This window comes from Meles meles, chromosome 5, assembly GCF_922984935.1.
Source record: "Meles meles chromosome 5, mMelMel3.1 paternal haplotype, whole genome shotgun sequence".
Classification (NCBI taxonomy): domain Eukaryota; kingdom Metazoa; phylum Chordata; class Mammalia; order Carnivora; family Mustelidae; genus Meles; species Meles meles.
In genome coordinates this window covers 115,049,552-115,069,534 of record NC_060070.1, presented here as the reverse complement: position 1 = coordinate 115,069,534, position 19,983 = coordinate 115,049,552, and positions in this window count along the sequence as shown.

Here is a 19,983-nt window from a genome sequence, read left to right as displayed (position 1 = left end):
TTATGGGGATTCATCTTTCCAGTGTGGGTCCCCTGTGCCTGGGGTACCTGGAATGGGACCTGCTCCTCTCCCCTCTTCATGCCTGTGGCATCCCACCCTCCCATGGGTCACTTTGGTTCCTGGCCATGTCTCTGCCCCTTCTACCCTCTTCATTGTGGCCTCTTATATATAGCCATGGACAGTCTGTTCTACCAGTTTGGGAGAACTTTTCTGGGTTATTTACACAGATGTGGATTTTATCTAGTTATATTCATGGGACTAGGTAAGCCCAGAATCCTCCTACTCCACCATCTTCCTAGTAGACACTAGGATTAATTATTGACAGATTTTGGCTAGTTTCCAAAATAATGAAATCATTCTCTACAACCCTTCAAAAGTAACTAGTGAGTTTGTTCATTTATTCCGGTAAATCATAAATAATTAGAATCATTTTGAACTTCTGGATTTAAATATATTAGATAAGTGTTAATCCACAACATTTGTTATTTTTATTAGTGTATACATTTCCCTTTCTTGGCCAGTGCAACCTAATCAGATTAGTTTATGAGTCTGTTAGTAGAAATCTTTGAGGATTTTGTTGCTCTCCAGTATGAAAATGCTCCAGGATCATCTTGTACCTTTCCAGATATGGAATCAGCCATATATACCATGAGAATTTATTTTTTATTCTATTTACTCTTTATTGAAGTAAAAGATATATTTTCATTTTTAGTAATTTCCAACATGCATAGTAATATTAGCTTTGCAAATAATATAAAATTATTAGAACTCTTATCACCTTGGACATTTTACTCTAAACACTTCTGTATTAGGTTGTTAGGGCTGCTGTAACAAAGAACCACAAACTGAGTGACCTAAAGAATCACAGTTCATTGTCTCACAGTTCTAGAAGCTAGAAACTGAAGATCAAGGTGCCAGTAGTGTTGGTTCCTTCTGAGGACTGTGCAGTAGAATCTGTTCTATTCCTTGAATGCTCTGAGTGGTTTTTTTGGCAATCTTTGGCATGTAGAAGAAGCATACCTTCAACTTCACATGGTTTTATTCCTATGTGTTATCTGTGTCTAAATTTCTCTTTTTTTATAAGGACACCAGTCATACTAGATTAGGGCCATCTAATGACCTTATTTAAACTGAAATTACGTCTGTAAAGACTCTATTTCCAAATAAAGTGACTTTATGAGGTACTGTGAATTAGGGTTCCAACATATCCTTTTCAAGGGGAAATAATTCAACATATAACAACTCCCTTTTTGTCTTAAATGTTATTAGTATAAAATTTTAATAATTTTACCCAAAATCAGTGTTATTACTTTTTATACAGCCCATCTTAGTTTATGTTTTCCCTCATGTTTACCATTTTTTTTTTTTTTACATACCATTCTTTCTTGAATCTTAGACCTTCAATCAGAGATCATTCTGCTTCTACTTTGAGTGCATCCTTTTGAAATTCTTTTAGTGAAGTCTGTTGGTCTTAGTTTATCTTAGTTTATGTTTTCCCTCATGTTTACCATTTTTTTTTTTTTTACATACCATTCTTTCTTGAATCTTAGACCTTCAATCAGAGATCATTCTGCTTCTACTTTGAGTGCATCCTTTTGAAATTCTTTTAGTGAAGTCTGTTGGTGGTGAACTCCTTTAATTCATGTCTACCTGAAAATATATTTAATCCTCATTCTTAAAGACAGTTTAAGTTTCTAATTTTAGATGAACTTCTATTTTCTCTCAGCACATTGGAGATATATTTGTGTTCTCTGGCTTCCATTTTGCTGCTGTGACCTCAATCTAACTTTTATTTGAAAATAGGCGTCCACCTATTTTAATAAGTTACTTTTTATTTTGTCATTGATGATCTGACTTTGACTCCTGTGTGACTGGGTTTGTTAATTTTTGTTTGTTCTGCATGGGATTTGTTGTTTTCCTAAATCTAAGAATCTCTGTCTTTCCTTAATTATGGAAAATTTTCATTATAAAAAATATTTCAAAAAAATTTTCAAAATTATCTCTCCCTCTTCTCAGTACTGTTTTATTCTGGAACTCCAATTAGCCATGTGTTAGACTTTTTCATTCTGTCTTCCATATCTCTTAACCTGTTTTCCATACTTTTTTAATCTCTCTGTGCTAAATTCTGCATAATTCTTCAGATCTGTTCTTCAGTTTGATAATTTCTCTTTAACTTTGTCTGATTTGATGTTTAACCAGTCCACAGAGTTTTAATTTAAATATGTTTTATTTCTATAGATTCTGCTTAGCTCCTTTCCAGTGTTATATAATTGTTAAAATATTCTCAATCTTAGTTTTTGGTCGTATTTACAATATTCTTTTTTTATTTACAGAAATATTTTAAGCATAATTTCAACATTTCCAATCCTGTGTCAGATCTATGTCTGATCTATGTCTGATCTATGTCAGATCTGTGTCAAGTCTATCTAATTTACTGTTTGCTATTTTTGATGATTCTGCTCACTGTAGCTTGTTCTCTTTTGTGTGTAACTTTTATTTGGTGGGCCTTAATTTGAAAGAGACAAGTTGCAAATGACTTTCACCTAATAAATATGCATTTACTTCTGTTAGGTACTCTATCACTCTGGTACTCTAGTCATCTGAAGCACTTTAAATTAGATTGTTAGTAGGTTTTTTCTCGAATGGTGCAGATTTTGTAAATTCAAACCATGAGCTTATGTGTAGACTGATAATTAACTTTTAGGGAACAATTTTCCCCCACATGAAGCCAAGGACTAAAACTTTTAAAGTTTCCGTTCGACCCCTTTCACCAAGATACGATTTTCTTTTCCTAGTTCAACCATTCACTGAGGGTCTAGCCCTCTGATTATCCTATTTTTATGCATGAATGTTAGTTAATTGCCCATCTTATTAGACATCTTCTATCTTCTATTCCTTCAAAAAGCTGTCAAAACCCTGGCCTCTATTTCTATTATTATAGACACTCTAGAAAAATCAGGACATTAGTCCTAGCTTTCCACTCAAGTTTCAGTTTTCTCTTTGTTTTGAAGATATTAATCTCATAATTTCCACAGCTATTAGTGGGAGAATTTTCACAATTTTCACATTATCTAGTCCAACAGAAATGGAAGTTTCTCTATATCTCTTTAAATTAAAAATTTCCCAATTCCAGAATAAAAGAGTATAGTATAGGGTATATAGTCAATGATATTTTAATAGCATTGTATGGTGACAGATGGTAGGTACACTTGTGGTGAGCACTGCATGATGTATAGAAAAGTTGAGTTACTATGTTGTATACCTGAAACTAATATAACATTGTATGTCAACTGTACTCAAATTTTTAAAAAAATAATTTAAAAAAATGTTAGAAAAATTTTCTAACTCCTTTCTAGCAAGACTATTTCAGTAAATGTTAAAATTTTAGAAGACTAAAACTAAATTTAAACACCTAAAATAATCTTTAAAATGAAAATTAAGTTAACATGGAGATAAAATGAAGAAATTAAAATTAAAGAATGTCAACATTATCAAGACTAGTACCAACATTTTACTTAATAAAGTGTCTGTCTTCCTAACCAACATTCTTACAATATTAAATAAATTATATAGTTATGATGCAAATTTGAAACTTATCTGTAGAACCGATCAGCCAAATGGTTGATATTAATCATATAAAACTCATTAAAGGAAAAACAATAGTAACCTATTTGTTCAACTTGATTTAACTTTCACTTTTTATCTCTTAACTTCAATATATTGAATGTTCTGAAAGTTAAAGCATACACTAAAACTACTAAAGTTTAAGCACAAATATATATTTAATTAAGAGCCTTTTGGAATTAAACAGAAAAGATAATCTAGATATAACTTAACCAGTTAACCATCCTTCAACAAAATTTTGCCAAAATAAACTGATTCTATTTTTAGAAAATCTACAATTTCTCTTATAATCTACTCTTATATAGAACAAAACTTTTCTGTATCAAAATCTTTTTTTATAAATTTAAGCTAATCATTTTGAAGTTTAGTGGATGATCACAATGCATTATAAATCTTCTTTATTATAAAAATACCATCCTAGTTTCATCATGTTTAGCTAATTTCATATAGTTTAAATCAAGCTAGTAATAATCACCAAGGGGTATGCAGTCTCTAATAACTAAAAAGTCTTCTTAAGCTTTTTCCTATCGGCATTAGCACAGTGTTTACCTTGGCAATAAGGAAACAGCAAAAGGAAGAGAAGCCAAAAAGACATATAGCACCAGGTAGCATTTTCGATAACCTTGGCAAAGATTTCTGGCAGTAGCAATATATAAGCTAGCATTCAAAAATGTGCATTAGCTCTGGTTTTAAACAGACTCCTACAAAGAGAGGGAAAAGGTAAAAGTGTGGTTGGCAGTTAAAAACTGCTGAGCTCGGGGTCAAATTTTGCCCCACTGAAAAACAATAAAACTCCATCAGAGTCAGCTTACTACTGTATGGTCAGCAGTGACCTTCATTAGCATGGTTTCATTGGATTGGTACAAACAGATGAAGAATGGTGTTTTTTAAAATATAATTCAGATCATCCACTGTCCATGTTTAAAATCCCTGAAGCAATTATATTACTATCAGAATGAAATCCAAATTTCTTATCAAGACCTATAAGACTTCACAAGGTTTGGCCCTTATTTCTCTCTTCAACATCATTGTATATCATTCTCCTCCTCTTTCACTAAATTCAGACCACACTGACCTCTTTTCTATTTCTGGAATATGCGAGGTCTTTTCTTAAGACAAGGTAATTCCATGGAGAACAAGTAGTCTTTAAATTGTGCTGGAGAAACTGGATATCTGTATAAAAAATTAACCTCAATTCATTATACCATACATAAAAATGAACTCAAAATGGATCATAGACCTAAACATAAGAAATGTAAGTATAAAGCATCTAGAAAAGAACAAACAAACAAAAAAAAATTGTGACCTGAGTCAAAGATCTCTTAAGTAAAACACTATAAACATGGGTGTAAAAGAAAAAACTGATAAAATATCTTTTATCAAAATTAAAACATATTCTTAAATACAGTTGAGGGAAGCAAAATAGACAAATTTAGTCTAGGAAAATATTTTCAAAATACAAAGGACAAAGGATTTACCTAAAATATAAAAAAAAAAAGCCTCTTTCAACTCAAAAGGCAAACAACCCATTAAGAGAGAAAAACAATTTGAATAGACATTTCCCCAAAAGAAGACAAACATATGGCAAATAAGAGCATGATAACTTATGGACATTGGGGAGGGTATGTGCTATGGTGAGTGCTGTGAAGTGTGTAAACCTGGCGATTCACAGACCTGTACCCCTGGGGCTAATAACATTATATGTTTATTAAAAAATTTTAAAAAAGAGCATGATAAATTGTTACCATCACAAGTCATCAGAGAAATGAAATTAAAACCAAATGAGATAATACAACACACTACCACAATAGCCTAAATTAAAACTGCTAATAGCAAGTGTTGATGATGTAGTGCAGTGACAACTCTCAAACATTGCTGATGGAAACCAAAACGGCACTTCCCTGGAAGTCAGCATAGCATATCTTAGAAAGTTAAACCTAGGATCCATCGATCCTAATTTTAGGGGTTTATCCAAAGAAAAAAAAAAAAAAGAAAGAAACTGTATGTCTACGTGAAGACTTACACCAAATGTTCACAGCATTATCCACAATTGTCCAAAACTGGAAGAACCCAAGTGTTCACCAACATGTGAATGGATAAACAAATTGTGATATATCAATATAATGGAAAACCGCTCAGCAATAAAAGGAATATTAATATATACAAGATGGGTAAATCTCAAAAATATCTTAAGTGAAAGAAAACACAAAAGAGCACATACTATTTGGTTTCATTATATGAAAATCTTTTTTTTAAAGACTTCATTTATTTATTTGACAGACAGAGATCACAAGTAGGCAGAGAGGCAGGCAGAGAGAGAGGAAGGAAGCAGGCTTACTGCTGAGCAGAGAGCCCAATGCGGGGCTCAATCCCAGGACCCTGGGATCATGACCTGAGCCGAAGGCAGAGGCCTTAATCCACTGAGCCACCCAGGTGCCCCCATTATATTAAATTCTTAAAAGTAAAATGCATAGGAAGAGAAAGCAGATCCGTAGCTGACTGGGACTGAAAGTTGGATCAGAGTATCAACTGCAAAGGGACCCAAGAAAACTCTTTAGAGGAATGGAACAATATCCTGAATGCAGTTCTCCAAATTGACCAAACTGTGTATAATTACCAGTATTTATCAAATGTACCCTTAACGTAGGGGGTTTTATGGTATGTAAATTAAATCATAAAGTTGGAAGAAAAAAATAGCAACCACAATTGTTTAGAACCAGACCAAGCTGATATTTGAAGGTAGGAGAGTATTTTATTATTGCCATTGTTTGGACTTGTTACTGCATGGTAACAATAAAATGTAGATCAACTTTTAGTCATCCCCAGAGGACAATGGGAATGAGATGTAGAAATGAAAACAGGATTTAGTGAAAGTCTGCAGGAGGAGTTGGTCACACAACTACTTCTCTCATACTGCTTCTAGAGCTTTAACAGTTTTCATGTTTCCCCAGGTAATTGAAGGATTACTTTCTATCAAAATAAACTAACCCCAGAGATAAGTTTGCGAATATGGACATGGGAGTTCACCCAGTGAAGTGGGCTCACATTCAACCCTCTTAGAGGAAAACCCTATAAAGGGCAACAGCACCCACACATACAGCTTCATAGTACCTTGTTCAGAAATATTCAGCCCAGATTCATCAACAAGATATGATGAGACCTTCCAATGTGGGTGAGAGACCAAGAAAAACACACCAAGGTCGCAGAAATAATGTATGAAACAGGAGGAACTTCAGAAATGATTTCATGGGGCACCTGGGTGGCTCAGTGGGTTAAAGCCTCTGCCTTCGGCCCAGGTCATGGTCCCAGGGTCCTGGGATCGAGCCCCGCATTGGGCTCTCTGCTCAGCGGGGAGCCTGCTTCCCCTCCTCTCTCTCTGGCTGCCTCTTTGCCTACCTATGATCTCTGTCTGTCAAATAAATAATAATAAAAAAAAAAGAAATGATTTCATTAATTCATTCAACAAATGTTTGGGGCACTCTTGCAGTTTTACAGTGTTGGGCTTTATACTGTTAGCTAAATTAGATGGAATTAACTTAGTGGAAAAACACTGAAGTTGGCATCATAAGACCTTCTTTCATTGTTCTTGCTAACAATTTGCTTTTGGACAAACCATTTATCCAATGTGGACCTCAGTTTGTTTATTCCTCAACTGGATATAGAAATAAGTAACTGTGTTGTACGGTGTGGGTTCTGCCTTGAAGGGGTACAAGGGGTTTTGTGCAGTTTGGGTAATGTGTTGTTTCTCTGCTAGGGTGGGTGTGTTTACTGTGTACCTAAGACTTGTACACTTTTCAGTATGTATTATATATATATTATATATATAAATTATATATATATATTATAATATACTCCAGTGAAAAGGATACCAAAAACATGAATTTTAATGCCTCTTCCACAGCTGAGTGAAATTCTCTGATTCTGGGACTGTTTTCAGTTAAGCATGATGATAGAGAAAAGAAACCTGAATGGGAAACTTTAAAACATGATCCAAGACCCTTTTAACCAACTAGACGCAATCCTTAGCCAAACATTGTACCACTAAGAAACTCCATTTTCTCATATATACCTTGAGAGGCAGAATCAGTTTAGATTTTCTCTTGTATTTTCCAGTCTCTAAGAGACTTTGATTATTACTATAAACATTTAACTCCGACTGATGATTTGCCAAAGCATCATCAGGTAGGATTTTTCCCAACCTTTCTGTTGTAAACACATAATCATCAGGTGAGACACTTCTGGTTTGCAAACTGTGCTGTTAATGACAAGCATGACTTATTCTCATAATTCAGTTCTAGATCCTACCTGGAATTTTCTTTATGCTATTAATTTGCTTAGGGAACAATTCTCTTAGTAATAAAAAGTTAAGATTAAATAGTTTCACTATACTCTGTAAATATTTTTTAATGGGCATCTTTCAATATATTTTTCTTCTCTCCTGCTTGGCTTTTATATTTTCCTTCCACTCTACCTTTTTTTTGTTTTTCCCTTCAGAGAAAAAGCTTGACCCTCTAGCTTTATTCCTCTACTTGAAAAATCTCATAAAACTTTTTAATTTAAAAATCATTACTCTTTGTACCTGCCTATGAATCTTTATTTGAAACAGAGAAATAACAGGAGTTATTTTGAGTTTTTGACAAAGGTTGTAAATTTTTTAATTCTTTTTTCTCTAAACCGTTTCATTTATAGGCCTAGTTCAGGGATTAATGGACCATCTAGTGTGAACTGTTTCTTGCCTCTGGATAAGTGGAGCTTTTCCCCCAAAGTTTAGTAGATGGAAAGTTCTTCTTAAAGGTTTAATGTTATTAGCACTGTTAAGAAAGTTGAATTTTTCTGAAAAAGTGTTATAAGCATCTCTTTCTAAGGAAACCTCTTTGGAACCCCTCTGAGGCTATTGTTTGGGTCAATTATTTATGTTATTTATATATGTCTCTTTTGATCTCTATTTTTCTTGGAGAAATGTTGACAATCTCATTTTGGCAATTTCTTTCTAAGACCCTGGGAATTTTGACAATGAATTGCTCCAAGCTGGAAATTATCAGTCTCTTAGAGATACTTGGCTTTTGGCTTTTCATTTTTCCCACCCTCTTTAGAGATAGCATTTGGGGCTACATTTCTAGAAGTAACAGGTAAGGTATGTAACCTAATGGGAAATTATGTAACAGCTTAACAATTTAGTTACTAATGTATTTTCCTGAGTTACTGCTCTCAAATTTTAATATTATCCTTCATTTCTTAGAATTCTCAGTACTGAAAAACAAAAAGTTCTAAAAAGCAAGAGTTTACTGTAAAAGATAGCTTGTCATATTATTCTTGAAGTGGATATACATTTCTGTTTTCCCTTACAAAGTTTATATACTCAGCAAAGAAATTGAAGTGGCCTTGAAAAGAAATGCCCTTAAGCCATCTCAGAAAGGTAATTACCTTTCTTCTTCTTAAAAATATCCAGAAGTCTAGCCAGGCCTCTGCTGGTAATGGGTTGTGTTACCTCCAACCCTGAAACAGACATGAAACTCTTCCCTTGCTCTCCCTACTGTCACATTTTTCTTTCCTTGAGAAAAATCACCTTCTCCCCTCTTTGCCAAACAATAACCCGTTTGTAGTTTTAAGTTCATTTTTCCTCAGTTCTCTCCTCCCAAAAGAAGACTGGCCTATAGAAAAACAAGCATTTGTTTCTTCATGCATTTAGAGATTTCTTAAGGAGAGGTAGATAGAAATCTTGTCCCTGGCCATGTTGCCTCTGGACCCCTTCCACATGATCTGGAACAAAACACTCTAGATCCCTAAATTAGAATTTGTAAATTCAGTCTGGGAAAAACAAGATTTACTTCATAAGAATATCCTGTCCTCCTTCAGATCAGCCTGTCTCTGTCTCCAGTGAAACGGTAACTGTCACCAGCATGGAACTTCCTGTACCCTACTGTCCACTCTGTCCAGCCTCCGTGCCAGACGCTAGGAAGACCACTGTGTCCAGAAGGAGTCTGTGGTCAACAAAACCATTTTGTTCAACTTATGTTTACTCAGCACTTCTAAACCCAGAAGGATCTAAATGGTAACTGTCACCAGCATGGCATTCCCTGTACCCTACTGTCCACTCTGTCCAGGCCTCCGTGCCAGGCACTGGGAAGACCACCAGGTCCAGAAGGAGTCTGTGGTCAGCAAAACCATTTTGTTCAACTTATCTTTACTCAGCACTTCTAAACCCAGAAGGATATTTCAAAAATATTACCATATATGATCTTTACAACAACCTTCTGAGAAAGCAGAATGGGAAAATAGGTGTTTCCCCCACCTTATAGAAGAAATAGACAAAGAGATAGTGCCACCTCTGGAGCTGAGAAAGGGAAGGAGTTGGAACCCATCTGAACTTCCTCCCTGTTTAGGTCCCCACTCCCAACCTCCAGCTGTAGCCTCCAGTCTAAATGCTGGAGTATCCCATAACTTCACTTGTGTGATTCACTCCCTCCTTTAATCCTTTCACTGCAGATGTAGTGCAGTGTCTGAGCACCAATGTCTTTGCTTTTCAATTCAGATTGAATTGAAATAAATAAGCTTTTCTTAAAAAGCTGCTCCCAAATTTTAAGTTGTTAATTGTGTGAAATGCCTTTCTCCAAGAGAGAGGATGTGACATTGAACTTACCACCTTTCATTCTATTACTGGTCAATAGTAGGTGAAGTCAAAGTGCTTGGGGTCAGGAAACCTACCAGTCTGAAACTCTCTAGTGAGGAGAGGAGACCGCCATTACAAGTGAAGCAGTATCTTGAAATATTGTGGAGTGAGTCTCTTAGCTTCCTACTGGCTGAATCCCAGAGGCCATTTTTTTTCTGAGCTAATTGGAAAGCAGATTTTTAGTCTGACCATGGTTATTTCTAGCCACTGTTGCAAGTAAGTCTAAGAACATGATTAATAAGGAACATTGTCCCAGGACAGCTGCCACCTGCATAATTCCTGGGATAGTTAATAAGAGTTTTTTTCTGCCTTGGCATTTATCCTTGCCCATGCACCATCAACAAGGGAAATGAACTCTGGGGTGGGCAGAGTTCGTGGGATGGTAATATTTGATTTTTAGAATGATGAGGTGATTATTCGTGCCAACAATAAAAGTATTTACTATGTGTCTGCTATATGCAGGGCACTGGGCTAGGCTTGGGAGGTATAAGGTGATACTAGGCACAGATTTTTACCTAAAGGAACCGACAATATAGCTGGACATGTAAGACATGGATCTAAAAATGGAAATTGCAGGTGCAATATAGTATCCTTAAATGCAAAATAAGAGTATAGAGAATAAGTGTTATGGGAGCTCATAGGATAGAGCAGTTCAGAGGTCTGAGGCATGTAGGGGAGCCCAAACACTCTGGGCTACAAAACCTGCTAGTTATACTCCTAACTTAATCCTCATCAGGACCATACGAGACAAATTACTGTTATGACCTGCATTCCTCCCCCACTTTTCAAAGAAAAAGAAATTGAAGCTTAGAGCTGAGTAATTTGCCTCAGCCATACAACTGGTATCTATGCCCTGTGGCACAGAACACTATCTCTTAACCGTGATACTAGAAGAGGAAACAACCACTCTTCCCTGAACATGAGCATGATTGAAAGAGGGGCACGTCTCAGGGAGAAAGAGCAGTATGGCCAGCAGACTCTGCTCACTGGAGTCAGGGATGAAACACTGAAGAGGCCATCCATGTCAATGGTTGGCTTTGCCACCCCATCTCCTGGTGGCAGAGTGACTCCACAGGAGACACAGCACCAAGAGAGGAACCCTAAAACAACAACATGGATAAATCAAGCAGGTAGCCTGGAGTTTAGGGAGAAAACCCTGGCTCATGCGCAGGGCAAGGCAAACATCTTAACAGACACTGATACGCTAGGTACCAAGAGAGTGACTCTTACAGAGAACGTGACATGGATCATGAAGTAACTGACTTAACCAGAGCAGGATAGGGAGGGACGGAGACCAAGAGTCGTCCACCCCCGGATATCGTCGACACTGAGAGGACAGAGTCAACGGCCATTGCCAGAATGTAGAGCAGCCTGGCAGGCAAAAGTTGATATCCAGAAGGATGGCATCACCTTTTAAGCATTAAGGTAAGTAACACGCACCGAACCACCACCTGGTGGGGAAGATTGCCAGACTCGTCATCAGACTCCGATGCACTCTGAAGGCCATACAAAGGTGGGAAACCAGAGGCCCTAGAGAAGGCCCAAGGTCAGAGCCCAAGAAGCAGCAAAATTAATGCAATGCCAAGTTGTATCTTTTCCCGGCAAGAGCTCTGACAACTATTCTGTTTGGGTCACAACTGAGCAGAGTCTAAGACAGGATTGAGCCCCCAGGTGAGAATCAAGGACTCCTAATTATGGTTTAATAAGGCTTCAAAAGATGGGATTCAAGCAGCAGCTATAATCTTTTGGATTCGTTATTTACCGAGTGCCTACTGTGTGCCAGGCACTGTTCCCAGTGGCGGACTAATGCAGAAACAGGACTTACATTCTGCAGGAAGCATAATCAAGACAATTAAGATAAGGTGAAAGAGTGATTCCAGGGAAGGGGAATGGTTTGCAAATGTGCAGAGGCAGGAAGTGAAGTGTCATGGGTTGTTTGAAAGAGAAACAATGAGGGGCGCCTGGATGGCTCAATGGATTGGGCCTCTGCCTTTGGCTCAGGTCATGATCTCAGGGTCCTGGGATCGAGCCCTGCATCGGGCTTTCTGCTCAGTAGGGAGCCTACTTCTCTCCCTCTGCCTGCCTTTCTGCCTACTGTGATTTCTGTCTGTCAAATAAATAAAATCTTAGAAAAAGAAAGAAACAATGAGTCTGTTGCAGCAAGATGTTTATTAAAGGAATCTAGGGAATTCGGTCATGCACTGTATCCACAGTTACCAGCGTGCGGTATGTCTGGGCTAGAAGAGCCTATAGACCATCTGCCCCATCTGTCCTTCCAGTCTGCAGAGGAGATCTCTAGGTCCAGAGAAGCAGGGTAAGTAGAAGCATGAAGTACAGCGGTCGTAAGGAGGATGAGCCCCGCTGCGGTTACTTTGACAGGAACTCAATCATCCGTTCACGGATCTGGAGTGATTTAAAGAAATACAAATGGCTGAGAATTCAGTCAGGGAAGCTAGGTCCAGGCCCTCCTCACTCACTTTTATCTCCAATGTTGAGCAAGCTCCAGAGCTTCACAGGGTTGAGGCTCTTGCTCTTAAAGGCCCCTCCCAATTCTGAAGTCTTTTACTGCTTTAAAGAATCCCCTCTGGTTACCAGTAATGAGCATTCAGTGAGGGCAGAGAGGTGGGGAAGGATGGGGGGGCAGCAGATAAGCAGGCAGCCAGATCCAAGTCCCGGTCCGGATTCCGGGCTCTACTGTGGCCTGGAACACATCACCCGTCAGTGTCCTCATCTGCAGAGTGTGGGGTTGCCAAGCCACCTCTTGGCTCCAGAATTCTTTGAGCCTAGAATCTCCATTTGCTTTGGCAGTGAAAAAAGATAAGCACAACAACTGATGCATTGTTTTTTAAAAGGGTACCAGTTTTCAGTGAAAACATCCTTAAAAAACAAAACAAAACATTAATTGCCTGCTCCTTTACACCTCATCTTCCCCACCATAGCTTATAATTTTGCAGTCAGTGGTGTGAAGCTTGAGTTTCAGTGCTTGTTTTCATTGTTCGTGAAGCTTTTAAGTAAATGCTTTTCTAAGTAGAACTCAAAGGAGTGAGTCTAGAAAGAAGACAAAAGTCAACAGATTATGAAATTTATTTTTCACAAATTAAACTCATTACACTGTATACAGTGAATTCTAATGCAGCCAGGACTCCTCGGGCATTTCCCCCACATGACTCTATAAATGTTATCAGCACGCTCAGCAAGTTTTATAGCATATAATGAAAGGTACTTGTTCTAACAATACTATCAACTGTTTGTGAACCAAAGGCTGTCAAGATTTCCCTTTTCCTTTATTCTGTGTGGGGAAAAAAATGACTCTAAGGGAGACTTGTAATCAGAGGGAAAATGACAGAATATTGGCTAATTTGCCTCCTTCGGGCCTCTTGGAAGTCCTCACTTACGGTCTTTTTTATTACCTATTTTTCTAATCCTAGTTAAAATCATGGTGAGAGTTCAAGTTAAATCTTGCAGCTATAAGAATATATTTTGTCTCTTTTAGGAAAAAGAAACCAAGTATCCAAGCAAAAGCCAGAAAATATAATATGTACATTCCTATGGCCAGCATGTCTGGTACATCCATGGCCAGCATGGCTTAGCATTGTACTTAAATTCCTTCAGTGCAGCCTCCAGAGCATAGAGGATATTGGCTAGCACAGATGAGCTCTGACCTGGTGCCAGGCACTGTGCAAAGTGATTTATGTGTAGTGTCTCTTCCAGTTCTCCCCACAACCAAACCTGGGAAGCTGTAAATGGGCTGTCCTTTCAAAGCTAGCTTTTGCCTGTGGTTTTGCTATTTTGGTGAATGGTACCATCACTCCACCACCTGTTACCTGGGCCTGAGAACTCGGTTATTTTTCCTAGATGCATAGCCTCATATCAGAGATTTAGGTACTGGTCTTCTTGGCCAATATCTCTCACAAGTGTCTCTTTGCTTCCCTTCCCTTGCTCACACAGTTCCCACCTGCTCCTCTGACCTCCTCTTTTCTCTATCACAATGCTTCTGGTACATAAAGGCTTAGTCCAGAGTCCCCTCCTCACTGCTCACCTTCTCTCTATGCTCCATACCTCCCCCTCCATATACACACCTCCTTTTTAACGGACATAGTCCTAGGTCATCCCCACCATTAAGACCCACCCATTCTCCCACCCTCCCAGCAAGCACTGACTTGATTATGCAGTTGGAATTTTTACTTATGTTCACTGTGTATTATCTCTTCACAGGCATAAATCCTGCCTTTCCAAATAAAGTGAAATTACTTGAGAGTAGGACCATCACCTACACAGCCACTAGCACAGCAGCTCAGACAGGCAAATCAGGAAAAACCAAGTAAGTCAGGTGTGTCAGATATAATAAACTTTGCAACATTAATAGTATCAATACTTACATAGTGTTTACTAGGAGCCAGGCATTGTTCTAAGCACTTTAGATACAGTAAGAACTACCGTAAGAAGTATCCACATTTCATTGGTGAGGAACTATGGCACAGAGAGCTTAGCTTACTTTCCCAAGGTCACAGAGCTAGTCAGCAGGGGGTCAAGGTTTAAACCAGGCTATCTCATTGAATACTATGTGCTCTCAAGCAACCAAAGAAAGAGTATCTGGACTGCCTACCTCCAAACACTGATACTTTCTCTGTTCCTCTTCATTGTATTGTCAATATCTGATAAAATAAGAAAACATTTAGTTGGCTAGATAATCACAAACACACTAGGGTCTCTTGTTTCCTTGTCAGCAAAATTTTGGTTTTTAAGAATGAGAGGGGGGTAGGAGTTGAAATTTACCCTCATGTACTTGGGCACCTCTCCATTTGACTAATTCTCTTTCATTTGGTTTGAATCCAAGAGAGGTAAGAAGTGACAGTAAGAGGTAAAAAGAGGAATTCAGGTGTTGGCAGAGAAAATAAAAAGGAGAGGAGAGAGCTGAGAAAATTGAAGAAAGAACAGGATTTAGGATTGTTCAGAGAGGAAAGTATAGGAGATGCTGACGATTTTATGTCATAGGTACATTTTGATGTATTTGGCTCCCTCAGAAACCTCCAGCCGTTCCCCACAGCGCATGCAAATGTTTGGTTCTATTCCACAGGCTCAGCTACAACCACTGCCTGCATCAGCCAGCATCCAAGCAGCAGACAGAAAACATACTAGTCATTGGAGCTGGTAAAACTTAATATAAAACATTGCTAACTGGGTAATGATGGTTAACTACTAAAAGGCATAAATGAGGGCTCTTAAGTATACAAAGGTAGCAACTTCAGAAAGCAGGTAGTGTGGGCAGGATGAAATGAACAAGGAGGGAACTTGGCTGCTTAGATAACATTATACCTCTTTTTCTTTCCTGTAGAATATATACCTCTCTCCTAGCTTAGTCTGTTATATTCATAATAATTCTATATAATTATATGTATAATATATAAATAATTACTTATGACATAGAATTATATAACATATATAACTATAAATATAAATCTGACATTTATTATTTAAAGATAAAATCCTTCCTTTGTTCCTACTGATACTTCCAATTCAATTTCCATATTTATTTAAACTCTTCTTTCATCCAGATCTCCTTTGGTCCACAGCAAGAATCCATGTCAAGGACCATGGGGATGGATGAATGTTTCTTCCATGTCACACAAAACATTCTCAGGATTACAGTACCAAAACTACTACCACCATAATTACTGAAAAACTGTTTTACATGTTTTTCGTATGCTATTCCTATTCTCTCATTTCTTAGAATTACTCTATATAGTCAGAACACGGAGCCATTGCATACTACATTCTATTTATTTTGTCCCGTGTTTGTTCTCCATGTAAATATATACTTAATGTTCACTCTCAATCTCTATGGCAATGCCTCTCCAGTTACTTTTGCTGTCTGAAGTTCCAGCCAATCCCCAAGGAAAAGCTCCTAAAAGCAGTGTTCCTCAAGTTTCTGCACATTGATGGCAGTTTGCTGTCTTTATATTTCAGTCAGCTTAGTTGAATGTAAAATCCTTGGTTCACAGTTTCTTTCGTTCACCATCTTAACTATGTCACTGTTTTCTTCAGGATAAGGCACTGATATTGAAAAGCTGATAATCTACTTTTCTTTCCCTCATACATCACTAGATCTTATTGCTTGGATATTTGTTCTGGGTCAGTTTTCTCAGACACACACACACACACACACACACACACACACACACACCACACATGGGATCCTCTCCACTGTCTGAATTAATTACTTTCTTGCTGATGCTCATCATTTCTTTCTTCACTTCTTCTTATCCTTTCAGTTCTTTTTATTGCGGTAAAATACACATCCATGAGATTTACCATCTTAATCACTTTTAAGGGTACAGTTCAGTAGTATTAAGTACATTCACATTGTTGAGCAACCATCACCAGCATCTTATCGTCTCTTCTCATCTTACAAAACAACTTCCCAGCATACCACCTCCCCAGCCCCAGCCCCAGCCCCTGCAATCTCAATTTCTTTCTGATTTTTACATTTCACTCCTTTTTATCTTCTCTTTATTATAAGACATTACCCATTGTGTATATTTGCTTTTGTGTTATACTTTTAGTCAATTTCTAAAATGTTTTTCTGTCTTATTCTTTCTTGAGTTCTACCCCTGTGTTGCTGAGGTGTCTTCATTCTGTCTCAACTTTCAGATATGCTGTCTTTTAGTTCATTTTGAAATATTGTTATAGCATTTTTGGTTTGGGGGGTGTTTTGTGAGGGAGAGAAAGGAATGGGGGAGGGGCACAAGAAGAGTTAGAGAGAATCTTAAGCAGACTCCTTGCTAGGCACAGAGCCTGATGCAGGACTTGATTTTATGACATGAGCCAAAATCAAGAGTCAGATGCTAAACTGACTGAGCCAGCCAGCACCGACCTCCCCGTTATAGCTTTTTTATTTTTTGAAAACATCTATCTCATATTCCTGCATTATCTGTAGAGATTCAACTCCTTAGTCTTTCTTTTTATCCTATCATAAATTTAAATGTGATTTGAATTCTCTCCTTTTCTGTTGCTCATTTTGACAGAGAATTATATTTTCCAAGGAGGCTTGGCTTAGATAGTTTTTCCAATTTAATGTCTCTAGGCCACCCTCTCCTGGTGGTTTTTGTAAAGTATTCAACAATATGAACACTTAAATTCTAAGATCTTCTGTTTTTATTCTCCCTTGACACTTTGATCTGGACTTTATATTTCTTGGTCTCTATTATCCCTGACCTATTCAATTTAGATTCTCTTCCAACAGTTTTTTCTCAGTTTTGACTGTTGCCCAGCTGTGTCCTGGGAAGGACCTTTGTTTGGTAGCTTTGAGAAGGGAGCTCAGACTATTCAAGCACCTTCAGTCTTACCACACACCGTGCCTCACCACAGACACTTTTGGATCATGAAAAACCCTCTCAGTTCCGCTTGCTATTCTCAGCGTGGCTAGCTGAGTTTTCCAGGTAAATGCTTCTTTGCTATTTTGAAGTCATCAGGTTTGCAAGACATCCCATTGCTTCTTTCCGTTTCCTCTTGGACAGGTGCTAATACCCAGGAGGTCTTGTAACTGTTGTTGTTTTGACATTACTTGTTCATAATTTGGGGTTTGTGGGGATACTCTGCAACCTAGTTTAGTGAAGATTTTTCTGTGGCCCATTGTTTTTTTTATCCTAGTTGTCCTCTGTGTTTTATGGAGGAATTTGGGGGAGATGCCACTGCCTTTTTCACAAAATCCTCAGGGCATACCTTTTTAATTTCCTAGCTCAGTATTCCTTGTACATGGAAGGGGCTTAATAACTATATGAATAAACAAATGTAAAAGTTTGAAGTATTTCCTTCACAAACTTTATAAGCTTAGAACAAGAAGTGTCAAAATTGTAAAGGAAATGGAGTTTATTTTTGGTGCCAACCCACCAACTTGCCTGATAGCTATTCATTCTGTGCTTTTGACATCTTTCTCTTGTCTTCTTTTTCTTCTTCTTTCTAAGACACATTCCACTCCTTCCTTACCTACCTATTTATACATTGTAGGACTCCTGTTCCCAATATCTGCTCAAGACTTTTTCTTCTAAGTTCGTTAGATTTTCCTTTCTTAAACTGTCCTCATTAGGTCTGATCAAGATTATGACAACTAAACTCTTATGGTGATTTGTCAAGTGTTCCCTCTTTCTCTGTATTCCAGAATAGTTTGTGTAGGAGTAGAATTACATTCTTTGAGTACTTGCTAGAATATATTGTTAAAACAATCTGTGCCTACACACCTTGAGTAGGAAGGCTTAACTACAAATCAATTAACTTATTGGATATAAGAATATGTTAAAAGGTAAACTGAGGCATATTAAAAATCTTAAGTGTTTATTTGATCAAAAAACAATTCAAATCAGGCAGCATCAGATCTAGCAGAGGAGCCTCAAAGACCTGTGCAAAATGAATAGGCAGAAAGCAGCAACAAAAATACTGGCAAAAAGTGGGTTGGTTACTACAAAGTTAATTTCCTTTAGAGGATGGCAGAGATCATTAGTCAGATTACTGAACTAGTGTTGATCAGGTGACTTCTGATTGACTGGTTTAAGATTCCGTTTCTGGGAAAGCCAAAACTGTAAGTTAAGACTGTTTGGTGGCATATGACTTAGCATAAGCCCATTATTTCTTCCCTGATAAATTATAGTTTTCTAGGAATGTGTCCAAGTCTGTTATAAACAAGGCTGCTTATCATATCCTCTTACTACCATTTTGCTCTGTAGCTTCTATAGATAGGTCCTTTTTATTTCTAATTTAGTCTTCTCCTTTTTTTTCTTTTTTTCTTTGTTAAAAGCACATTCTTTTTTAAAAATTATATGTAATTACATTACATATAATGTATTATTTGCCCCAGGGGTACAGGTCTCTGAATCTTCAGGCTGACACACTTCACAGCACTCACCATATCACATAATCTCCCCAATGTCTATAACCCAACCGCCCTCTCCACACACCCCCTCCCCCCAGCAACCCTCAGTCTGTTTTATGAGATTAAGAGTCTGTTATGGTTTGTCTCCCTCCCGATCCCATCTTGTTTCATTTTTTCCTTCCCTAGCCCCCAGACCCCTCACTTTGCCTCTCAAATTCCTCATATCAGGGAGATCATATGATAATTGTCTTTCTCTAATTGACTTATTTCAGTCAGCGTAATACCCTTTAGTTCCATCCACGTCATTGCAAATGGCAGGATTTCATTTCTTTTGATGGCTGCATAGTATTCCATTGTATATATTTACCACTTCTTTACCCATTCATCTGTTGATGGACATCGAGGTTCTTTCCATAGTTTGGCTATTGTGGACATTGCTGCTATAAACATTCGGGTGCGCGTGCCCCTTCGGATCACTACGTTAGTATCTTTAGGAAAAATACCCAGTAGTGCGATTGCTGGGTCGTAGGGAAGTTCTATTTTCAACTTTCTGAGGAACCTCCATGCTATTTTCCAGAGTAGCTGCACCAACTTGCATTCCCACCAACAGTGTAGAAGGGTTCCCCTTTCTCCACATCCTCGCCAGCATCTGTCATTTCCTGACTTGTTAATTTTAGCCATTCTGACTGGTGTGAGGTGTTGTCTCATTGTGGTTTTGATTTGTATTTCCCTGATGCCGAGTGATGTGGAATTATTTTTTCATGTGTCTGTTGGCCATCTGGAAGTCTTCTTTGCAGAAATGTCTGTTCATGTCCTCTGCCCA